The following is an 11,253-nucleotide window of genomic DNA, read 5'->3' as shown; positions in this document are numbered from 1 at the left end:
TTTGAGAGTCGGCTCATACATGAGTTGTTGAATATGTTGGGGGTTCAGAAGTCCAGAACGACTCCATATCATCCCCAGGGGGACCCGCAACCAGAGCGGTTTAATCGAACGCTGCTGGACATGTTGGGGACCCTAGATCCAAAACAAAAGCAACATTGGAGCCGACATTGCCCATCTTGTGCACGTTTATAACTGCAGCCAGAATGAAGCCACAGGGTTCTCCATACTTCCTAATGTTTGGACGGAAGCCAGATTGCCTATTGATCTAAATTTTGGTGTTTCTAGCGATGGTACCTCTACTAAGTCTTACCAGCGGTATGTTAAGAACATGCAGAGAGAATTAAAGGCTGCCTTTCAACTGGCTGAGGCCGCTGCTGAAAAAAAGAATGATGGTAATAAAAGGAGGTATGACCAGAGAATTCACTACTCACATCTTACTCCAGGTGATCGAGTTCTAATAAGGAATTTGGGCCTGCAAGGGAAGCATAAATTGGCAGATAGATGGGGTTCTGTGCCATACATTGTCCAAAGTCAGATGCCAAACTTACCTGTGTTTCGGTTGAAGCCTGAATTCGGTGATGGGCCGGTCAAGATTCTCCATCGTAATCATCTTCTTCCTATTGGTCAAAAACTGAGACAGCAGCCTACGGCTGATGATGTTCTGGAGCCCAAGAGAAGGGTTTTGAGAAACCGAAGGCAAACAGAGCAAAATACGAACTTGAGACCTGAGGCTGGTAGTGCAATTAAGATACAGGAAGAGCAAACCACAGATATTCAGAGTTCTGATTCAGATAGCGATGACTATGTTTATGAAACTCCGATTTATATGCCTGAAGAACCTTCTCTGTTTCCTGAGAAAGAACTTTTTCAGACAGATGTTGATGTTCATGATAGTGTTGAGCTTTCTGATGATATGGTTGAAGTTGCTGATGCATCTAGAGAGTCTGATCTAGGTCCTTTACCTGAGAAACCTACTGATGATTTGCAGAATGTAGTTAAAGTTCCAGATATCTGTAATGATGTTGATGTACAAGAGCTCTCAGAGGAGCAAGTGAGTGTAACAAATCCAGAGGTTACTATTGAAGTGGATGAAAAGAATAGAAGGCCGCAGAGGATAAGAACAGTTCCTAAGCGTTTTACTTATGATACTTTTGGGGAGCCAAAGTTTGAACCTAACCTTGCTCAAGTAAAAGCTTCAAGTCCTGTTAGATACTGTTCTACTGTATTTTTATGGATGAATATGCCTTCATGTAGAAATTCCTGTCCGGTTAGACAAACTGTACTATCTTAAATGTGGTCATTACCTGTGCAGATGGTTCTCTAGTGACAGTGTCTTATTTTATGTATGTGTTTCTTTTTGAAAATGTTACGATGAATGTATGCTGATGTCACAGTGTGTTACTTTAGTAATGGGACATAACTTTTGTTTCGCTATTCCTTTCCCTCGTTATGAGGACATAACGAATTGTGGTGGGGGGAGAGTGTAGAGCCCTGTTAAATTAGGGTCTAATAATTATTTGGTTTTATTTTCTTTTACACTACAGAGTTCAAACTTGTTCATTTAAAAAATATATATATATAACTAAGGAAAAAACTGTTATAAAAATTGTTGTTTAAAGAATAAGGTGTTTTCTGACTGACCTCTGAGGTCAGAGGTGAGAGGGGAGGGAGGAAGTGAAGTGTCAGAGAGAAGGACGACACGAGGAGTCCGGAAAAAAAAAAGGGGGTGCGCTAATCGTTCGGTGCAGGTGAAAGTCTGACTACTGGGTTGTGGACTATATACAGGAACACTGAACAGAGAAAAGACTGTTTAGAAACAATGTGGATGAACTCTATGTAGAGAGTGTGAGTTTAAGAGTGATGGGACTCAGGTGCACGCGTTAATGTGAAGAACAAACCTGACGCAGTTATCTTAATCACAGGACTACGTTAGCTTCACGTGAGTCGTACATTTTGCAAAGTCATAAAGTTTGACTGTACAAACGTTGTGGAACGATTTGCAACGCGAATGGTCCTGCAGTGAGTGAACAACGGAGACGGTGAAGGCCGCGATTTTTCCGGAGAGACCGAGGACACGTGGTGGCCTATGCTGCATCTCTGCCATGTTCAAATCATCGGATGTATGATTCGCACAGTGCGTGTTCGTGGATAAACACAAGGGAAAACTGAATCGAGTGAACGGATAATCCAAGTGTGTGTTTCGTGTACAAGTTTCACTGTTCCATTGGATTTCGTGAGTACTAGCCACTGCACACACTTTCACATGAGCTCCAACGTAGCGCGCCAACCAGAGACTTAAATCCCAGCTGGGTACTATTTCTTTTGTGGGGTTTTCTTTTCTTTTGTCTTCTTTAAATTTGTTTGTGTTAATAAATGTTTGTCCATACAATATATTCTCAAGTTATTTCTGAATGAAGAGAATGTCTAAAAGAAACACTGAAGTCTGAAGCCCGAGGTTAATAACAGTATTTTGGGGTTACTTTGGTAGCAAACAAATTACACCAAGTAAATTTAGATGTGCCTCTCACGTGTAAAATTACCCTAGACATAATTTGAGCCAGTGAATCAGTGAGAGGGCTACATACAATTTATGAATTAATTTGTTGATGTCCAGGTTGCTTGCATCATTTGAGCGTCTAACTCATTTCATGAATTGATAAATCTTTTCATCCATCCTCAGTGCAAAAGCTACACCATGTATGACTTTGCATTTAGCATTCGGGCCACGTCTACACTGATCCGGATACAATTAAAAACGCTGTTTTCATAAAAAAAAAAAAAAATGTCTCAATTGTATCCACTGAAGAGCATTTTCAAAAATAGTTTTGTTTTTTGTTTTTTGTGGATTAAAGACCAAAACAGAGAGGAAAATATCCGTCTTCAAACGAAAACGTGTGCACTCGTAGCTGGAACCCCCCCAGATCCGATATCAATAAGAAATGTGATTTATGAATAAATTAGTTGATTTCCAAAAAAAAAATATATATATATAAACATGCTCCTAAAGAACCCATACATTTTTTATCAATTGTTTTTTCCATTAAAGAAATTGGAACCTGATTATTATTTTAAAGGTCCACGAAGAAATTTATTTGTTTTGAAGAAGTAATATGGTTTAAAATTATATAAAATAATCTATTTATCCCTTTTTGGTGTGGAAAGAGACAAAATATCCTTATTATTTCTGTGATTTCTGTCAATATAACTGATTTCTTACTTTTACTTATTCTGCTGCTTGAATGTTGAAACATTACGCAAGTAATCATTCTGTATTTGTATTTCTTACGGACATAAAAATAGAAAAAATTAAAATAAACCCCACAAAAAACTAGGCCTTTCAGCCAGACATGTCTCAGGTTGTCCACAAATTATGATCAACGTTGCTATTCTTAACAAACAATGAAGCTATTAGAGAAAGACAAACCTCTAGTTTATTGCTCACAATATGATTCGGAGACAGTCAGGGAAAAAAAGAAAGTAAAACTGACCCTCATGTGTACAGACAAAATATAGCCAAAAAAAACCCGATTCCAGAATGAAGACCACACATGAGTGATTTTGGTGTTTAACAGAGTTTAGTGGCCGTACCAAAGTGTTGACAAGCTGGACGAGAGACAAATATTAGCTGTGTGTCATACGCACTCACGCATGCATGTGGCTCAACGACTGAATGTGTGTTTTCATGACTCTCCCGGGACATTATAAAGTCCTCGCTGAGGGTTAGGCAACGTCTCATTAGCCAAAGTGTAGCTTTAATGGAGTGCATATCATTATGAGGGAACTCATGGGAGGTGGTTGTGTCCTGCCAACCCCAACACACACACACACACACACACACACACACACACACACACACACAGGCTCTGTTGAAAAGGTCTAGTCCTGCAGCAGCTCTCATGTGAATGGGACAAAATGACTCTTTACAGAACGGCTAAGGAGAAAGCAAGACAAGGAGAGAGAGAAAGGGAAAGAAAAAGAAAGAGGGAGAGAGAGAGAGACATGAGGTATGTAGGCCATTTCCCATGAACATGTGCCAGGTTCTGTGGGTCTAATCCTTTGGGAGAAACAGGCCCACTGTGTTTCAGGACTCTGCTTAAGTAACAAGAAATTCTTGCCTCATTCTCTAATGGGGGGTGAACGAGCTCGGGTTGTTTTCGGCCTTTTCCCGAATGCTGCCGCCGCAGATTTGATTTCTAGAGGACTGCCTGTGAAGCAAAGATGACGCCTGCAAAGTTTTGTACAAAAATAAAAAAACGGTATTGTGAGCGTACAGTACAAGCGGACGCTCTACAGTCGGACTAATTACATGCACTTGATTAGACATTTTCAAAATGTTTTATAAGCATACACTGTTATAGAGATTCACTCATAAAGTCTGAGTAAATGTACTTCATTACTGTATTTAAGTCAGGCAACATTATCATTTTACTCTCTTGCGTATCAAAAATATAAGCAACTTTTATTCTCTAATCAATTACTATATTTTAATTACACAATAATCGACATCAATTACATTTAACTTTTTACTCCACTATATTTTAATTACACAATAATCATTTTGCACCTCTGTTGAAGACGTCACTCCGCTACACACATCTGCTGCCTGTGTGCGATGTTTGAGCACCGCTGGCCTCATTTTCAGTCCAAAACGAGCTCAATTCCAAAAACTTTGAGGACCGGCTTGTAGTCGAATAAAAATATCGCCCACTCTGAGACTGAGAGCTGCATCACATCACATCACATCACATCACATCACATCACATCACATCACCTCACCACATCACATCACATCACCTCACCTCACATCACACCACATCACATCACCTTACATCACCTTACATCACATCACATCACCTCACATCATCACATCACCACATCACCTCACATCACATTACCTAACATCACATCACCTCACCACATCACATCACATCACATTACCCAACATCACCTCACCTCACCTCACATCACATTACCTAGCATCACATCACATCACCTCACATCACATTACCTAGCATCACCTCACATCACATCACATCACATCACATTACCTAGCATCACATCACATCACATTACCTAGCATCACCTCACATCACATTACATCACATCACCACATCACCTCATATCACATCACCTCACATTACATCACATTACATCACCTCATATCACATCACCTCACCGCACCTTACATCACATTACATTACATCACCTCACATCACACCACATCACATCACATCACCTCACCTCACCTCACATCACATCACCTCACATCACATTACCTAACATCACCTCGCATCACCTTACCTCACATCCCCTCACCTCTCATCACCTCTCATCACATCACCTCACATCACATCACATTACACCACATCACATCACATCACACCTCACCTCACAATACATCACATTACCTCACCTCACATCACATCACCTCACCTCACATCACATCGATTTCTTTATGATTTCTTTATTTTACAATTCATTTCATACCTATTCATCATTTTATGTGCAATAGTTTACATATATGACACCTCTGTGTAATATAACCAGAGTTTTCATTGATGTTTGTTCATTTCTGAGTGCAGCATCTCCAAGACTAAAGCGAGCGCTGTTTACATTTCATGACACTTCCCATAGCTACAGAAAGAGATATACAGTAGCTAGCTGTAAATTGCGTGTAAGTATGGCAGGAGTTTCTGGACGTTTACAAGCAAATTACAGAACAGGAAAAAGAGGAGTTTCCATATTTAATGTTATATTATTTTCTAGATAATAAAGATGGTTCAGGGGTAGCATGGTAGTGATACGTACAGTACATTATGATGATGAATGATTCGGTTTGTGTGTGACCTGGCATGTGAAGCCTTCGTACAATATCTGTTCGCTTTACAATTACTTAATGTAGTAGTAGTGAAAGTGGATGAACAGTTTTGCTTAAGCAGTGTCCAACACTGAACTGTAGACATCAACAATGACCAAACTGAAATGAATGAAAGTTCGGTACCACCCAGGTGAGGATGGGTTCCATTTTGAGTCTGGTTCCTCTTAAGGTTTCTTCCTTATGCCATCTCAGGGAGTTTTTCCTTCACCACAGTCACCACTGACTCACTCAATAAGTATAAACTTACAATTATCACTCACAATTTAATTATTATTATTATTACTCTTAAAATGTTTTCGTAAATTAAACAGTAGTAAACCTGAAATGCTAATCATGTGCACAAAAATCGTATCTTTCTAAAATAGATATGGGTCTACCCCATAAACTCCTACTCATGTTACAGTTGGTGCAACTGAGCTGCACAAATGGTGCACTTACTACACCTCCTACAATAGACCACATATCTCTTCCTGTTAAAGCGCATTGAATATAAAATCCTGCTATTCGTTTATAAGGCATTACATAACCTGGCTCCTTCATATTTATCTGACCTACTTTTAACATAAACTCCTTTTAGAGAACTCTTAGATCAATGTCTTCATCCAACTTAGTTTTCCCTTGTGTGCTGTTTACATCTATTGAATGAAAGAAGTGATCTATCTATCACAAATTGTAAAGTGAGAAAAAAGAATAAAACGTGTTTATAAACACACAAGCCATCAGATGCTTTTGCATTTGATACTTTCTTTTGGCAGGTTGCTAAAGGCAGAAAGCGTCGATTTGGCAAAGCTCACAGACTCCGTTCAGATCAAAGCGAGGACTTGAAGCCTCTTGAAGTGGTTACACTTCATTTTTACTTTTATAGTTGTTTTCATGTGTGTGTTTTTCACACTGTTACACAAGCTGAGACTCCAAGACTGCTTTTCAAAGATGGTAATCAAGGTCTGTCTTGAAAACAATTAAGGCTTGATATACAAGTGAGCATTGACAACAGAAAAAGAAAAAGGCAACAAACGATGGTGAAACAAGCCAACTATGTCCTTTGGTGTGTATAAGTTTGTTGGTTTGTTGATCTCCAGTGGAAGCATGGAGTTTATTAATGGAGCTCTGCATATTATGATATTGATGAGAATTTTTAATATTTTTTCATTTGCACGTCATTTTGCAGACGTCCTTATCCAGAGCGACTTACATTTTGTCATTTTATACAATTGAGCAGTTGAGGGTTAAGGGCCTTGCTTAAGGGCCCATTAGTGGCACCTTGGTGGTGCTGGGATTTGATCCTACGACCTTTTAATCAGAAGTCAAAAATCTTAACCCATGAGCTACCCTGTTTCTATCACTGCGGTGTCCTTGAGCAAGGTCATTAACCCCCAACTGCTTGGGTGTAAATCACTCTGGATAAGGACGTCTGCCAAATGACGTAAATGCAAATGAACAAATATTACAAAATCTCATCAATATAATAATATATTGACCAACAAACCAAAAAGTGGTATATGCTCAAAAGTGTTATATGACTTATATAAACATTGTTTTATATTACTAGCGATATCTTAGAGTCCACTATGTGCTTATTTCCTATGAGTGAATTTAAGAAATGTAATGCTTATCAGCAAAAGGGGGGTCAAGGAACCGAGCGGTTTAGCTCTTGAACCCTTGCTGACCTCCTAATAAACTTAATGACACATGAGGAATGCAAATCATAGCAAAATGCGCACACAGAGGCATATTTAAGTCAAGCAGGATTAGAGGTCCGTCTAAACAATCGTGACGGCCGTGCTGTGACGGGCGTTCTTTTCTGCGTTCGCTCGTAACAGGAACACAAGATAAATCACAAGAGAACCTCAGTTATTACGTTTCATTGACGAAATAGCTGAAGAGTTTCGATGCAATGACGTTTGGATTTTCACTTCAGGTTTTGATGTTGCTGATTAAGTCCAGTCCTGCAGAGTTTTGTATTTTATTACAAAAAAAAAAAGCTTACTCTACAGATGTGCCTTATTAAAGTCACAGGTAGTTCAAGAATTTATTATTAAAGATAAATACACTATATAAACACCGTGGATATGGTGAGGGAAGACATGCAGGTAGTTGGTGTGAAAGAGGCAGATGTAGAGGACAGGGGGGTATGGAGACGGATGATCCGCTGTGGCGACCCCTAATGGGAGCAGACGAAAAAAGAAGAAGCAGACACTATATGAACACTGTATACACTTGTTTTGTATGCTGAAGAATTATTATTTTCTTTTCAGACTAAGTGACTCCAACATTGTAGAAGCATATCAATGCCCTGTCCACAAAGTGAGCTCCACGAAGACTTAAGGTGACAATAGATGACACGAATGAATTTGAGTGTCCTGCACAAAGCACTGAGCTCCACAACCCTAATGAAGGCCTAAGAGATGAACTGGAACTGGAGCTTCCTTGACATCTTCGATCTCAATGTTGCTCTTCTAGGACACTAATCCTCACTTCCGCGCACCAAAAATGTAAAGCCACCTCTGGGTCCCACTAATCTGAAATGTGTAAAATAGTGGAGGTCAGCTAATATGACCAAATGTATCTGCTATTTTTAGTTTAAAATGTTTCAAAGGAGGTGTACATGTACAGGAAAGTCCTTAGCTAGCTAAGCTAGCTTAAACTTTCAATGTTCAGTATCAACTCAGTATCAACTGTTGTCTTGTAAATAAATCAAACTGCTGCTTTCAAACTTTCTTTCTATCAAACACCACCATTTACCATCAAAAACCTATATATACACCAGCAAACACTAGTGCTCTCTATTAAACACCAATATATATGGTGAAACTCCAGTGTTCTCTATTAAACACCAACATGTACCGTGTACCAATAGACATAATCAAACACCATTTATTTCTTTTTAAAATCATTTACCATCAAACACCCACCATGTACCCTCAAACACCAATACACACATCACCAAACACCAATACACACATCACCAAACACCAGTATTCTCTATTAAACACCATTAACCATCAAACATCACAATACACAACACCAAACACTAGTGTTCTCTATTAAACACCTAAATTAACCATCAAACACCAATACCTATGATCAAACACCATTTCTTGTCCTTTAAACACTAAGATTAACCATTAAGCACCTCTCTGTTATTTAATAAATAGCTGTCTATGTAGCTAAAAAAATTAATGACTGAACAAACCTAGCAAGCTACTGACTGGGTTTGCTAGTCAACTAATATTACTGTATTTTTGTAGTTTTAGCTTCAACATACTTATCCAAAGTTGTCAGAAGCGTTCAAGGTTAGATTAGGCAACATTGCACGGCACATTGCAAAATGCTGTGCTTTCGGAATAAAATGTTAATTTTGCAGAACAAGAACAGCCGTTCTGTCTCTGATAAATGTGTCTCCTGCTCAGCCCAGATGCAAAAACTGTAAAAAAAAGCAGTCGAGACGTCTCTGATAAAACTAAAAGAGGCATGTCGAACACTAACAATGTGCGAGGGGATGATGATGTAAACAGCTCGCACTGAGGTCCTGCTCCTGTTGTTCAGTGAGAGGTGAGTGATTCATCGTCCTGGTGCAGTGCCAATGCAGATGTGTGAGTCCTTATCCACATATATACAAGCATTTTCTCTTTAAACTCTCATAAATCTATAAGCATTCGATGATAAGGTGAGAGAAGAAAGGATTAAATCTTCAGATGTCACAACCTTAATTTGATCTATGGGGATTGAAAGATTGAAAACATCAGCTTAATAAGGTGACAGAGTGATAGTGAATTTTGAGACTGAACTACATTATTCCTAAACCTCAGGCTAGTTCTGAACCGTCTCCAGTTAGCGGCTGGGAAAACTGAATGCATGGACCTTGTCAGTGTCCTGAATGTGACATTATAGTGTTGCTAGAGTTAAATGAATAACCAACAGTCTTTAATGATGCAAATTATAGCACGACCTAGAAGAAAACCATGAACAAGTCCCTGAGGAGGACCTATAAAAGGATATACAGTAGAACATACAGCAAAACCAGAGGTAGCAAAAGTGCACACATCTTTCTCTCGAGTAAAAGTACAGATACTGATGTATTAGAAGTAGATTGAAAAAGCAGCGCAATGACAGAAAACAGGTTGATGTGCTGAAAACGGCGCAATGAGAATAAAAAATCTTGATCATGTCACCAAACAGATTCAAACTAAAGTAACGATTCTGGTTTGAAAATGGATGAAGTTGAAAGTACAGATATTTGTGTAAAAATGTAATAAATGAAAGTAAAACGTGGTCCAAATAGATAGTGAAGTAAAATACTGATACCAGAAAATTCTATTTTAGTACAGTAACAAAGTATTTGTACTTCATTATTTCCCACCTCTGAACAGGACTTATAGTGAGACACATGTGCATGGACAAATACTGATACTTTATGTATGTTTATTATCAGTGAAACCAAACTCAAAATATTCTTGTCAATGTTTTGAAATATTTATGGTGATTTAAATGACTTAAATCATCAGGGCACCAAACCTTTGCTATGTTTTCACACGGACAGTTTTAATTGCCGGATCTGTGTGTCATGGCGGATTTTGGTGTTCAATTTGAGACTCTGTGCATCAGTAAAACAAAAGTTTTTTTCTTGATATCTGAGTAAAGAAAGAAAAGGAATTTGCATTAACGCGTTATTAAAATATATAAAGCTTTAGAAGGACTTATTCTGTAGCTAAACATTTAGCAACTTTTAGCAAATCATATAAGGTTTTAGAAGGACTTAATGCATGACTTATAGCAAGGCTTATAGCAAGTTTTAACAGGATTGAGTGTAGGATTATAGCAGGCTTTATATAAAGGACTTTTCTCTAAGTCTTAGTAGCTGCCTGGTCAGAATGGAAATGGTGGTGGTGGTTGATATTAGGATACTTTTTACTTTTGGATTTTTGGACAAACAGCCATAATTTTAGACAAATTGTGGGCAGTTACAAATAAATAAAATTTTGTATACATATCTTTATTTAAAACAGATGATGTAATAAAGTGATTTAGCTGAGTTTGAGGAACTGTCCAACTCACACACTACGCTAACACTGCTAAAATAAAACCCCAAAAACTCTCTTTAGACCACACTTAAACCGGAAATCTTCCAAAAACATCACCAGGCTGTTAAGACTATTTTGGATGTTCACAAAAAATAAATAAAATTCATACAGAGTTTTGTGTTTTATTACAAAGAAACCTTCTGGTAATTTAGTAGTATTCAGCCAGTTAAAAATTTGTGAAAGATATTGACTGCTTTCTCTCAGATATATATACATACTGTATAAATCCACTATAGAGACAAAAATATTTGCCAATCCAAATGTTCTTTCCCCCAAGAAACAGAATTCCAGATA

This window comes from Silurus meridionalis, chromosome 2 (assembly GCF_014805685.1).
Source record: "Silurus meridionalis isolate SWU-2019-XX chromosome 2, ASM1480568v1, whole genome shotgun sequence".
In the NCBI taxonomy this organism is placed as follows: Eukaryota; Metazoa; Chordata; class Actinopteri; order Siluriformes; family Siluridae; genus Silurus; species Silurus meridionalis.
This window is presented reverse-complemented; position numbering follows the sequence as displayed.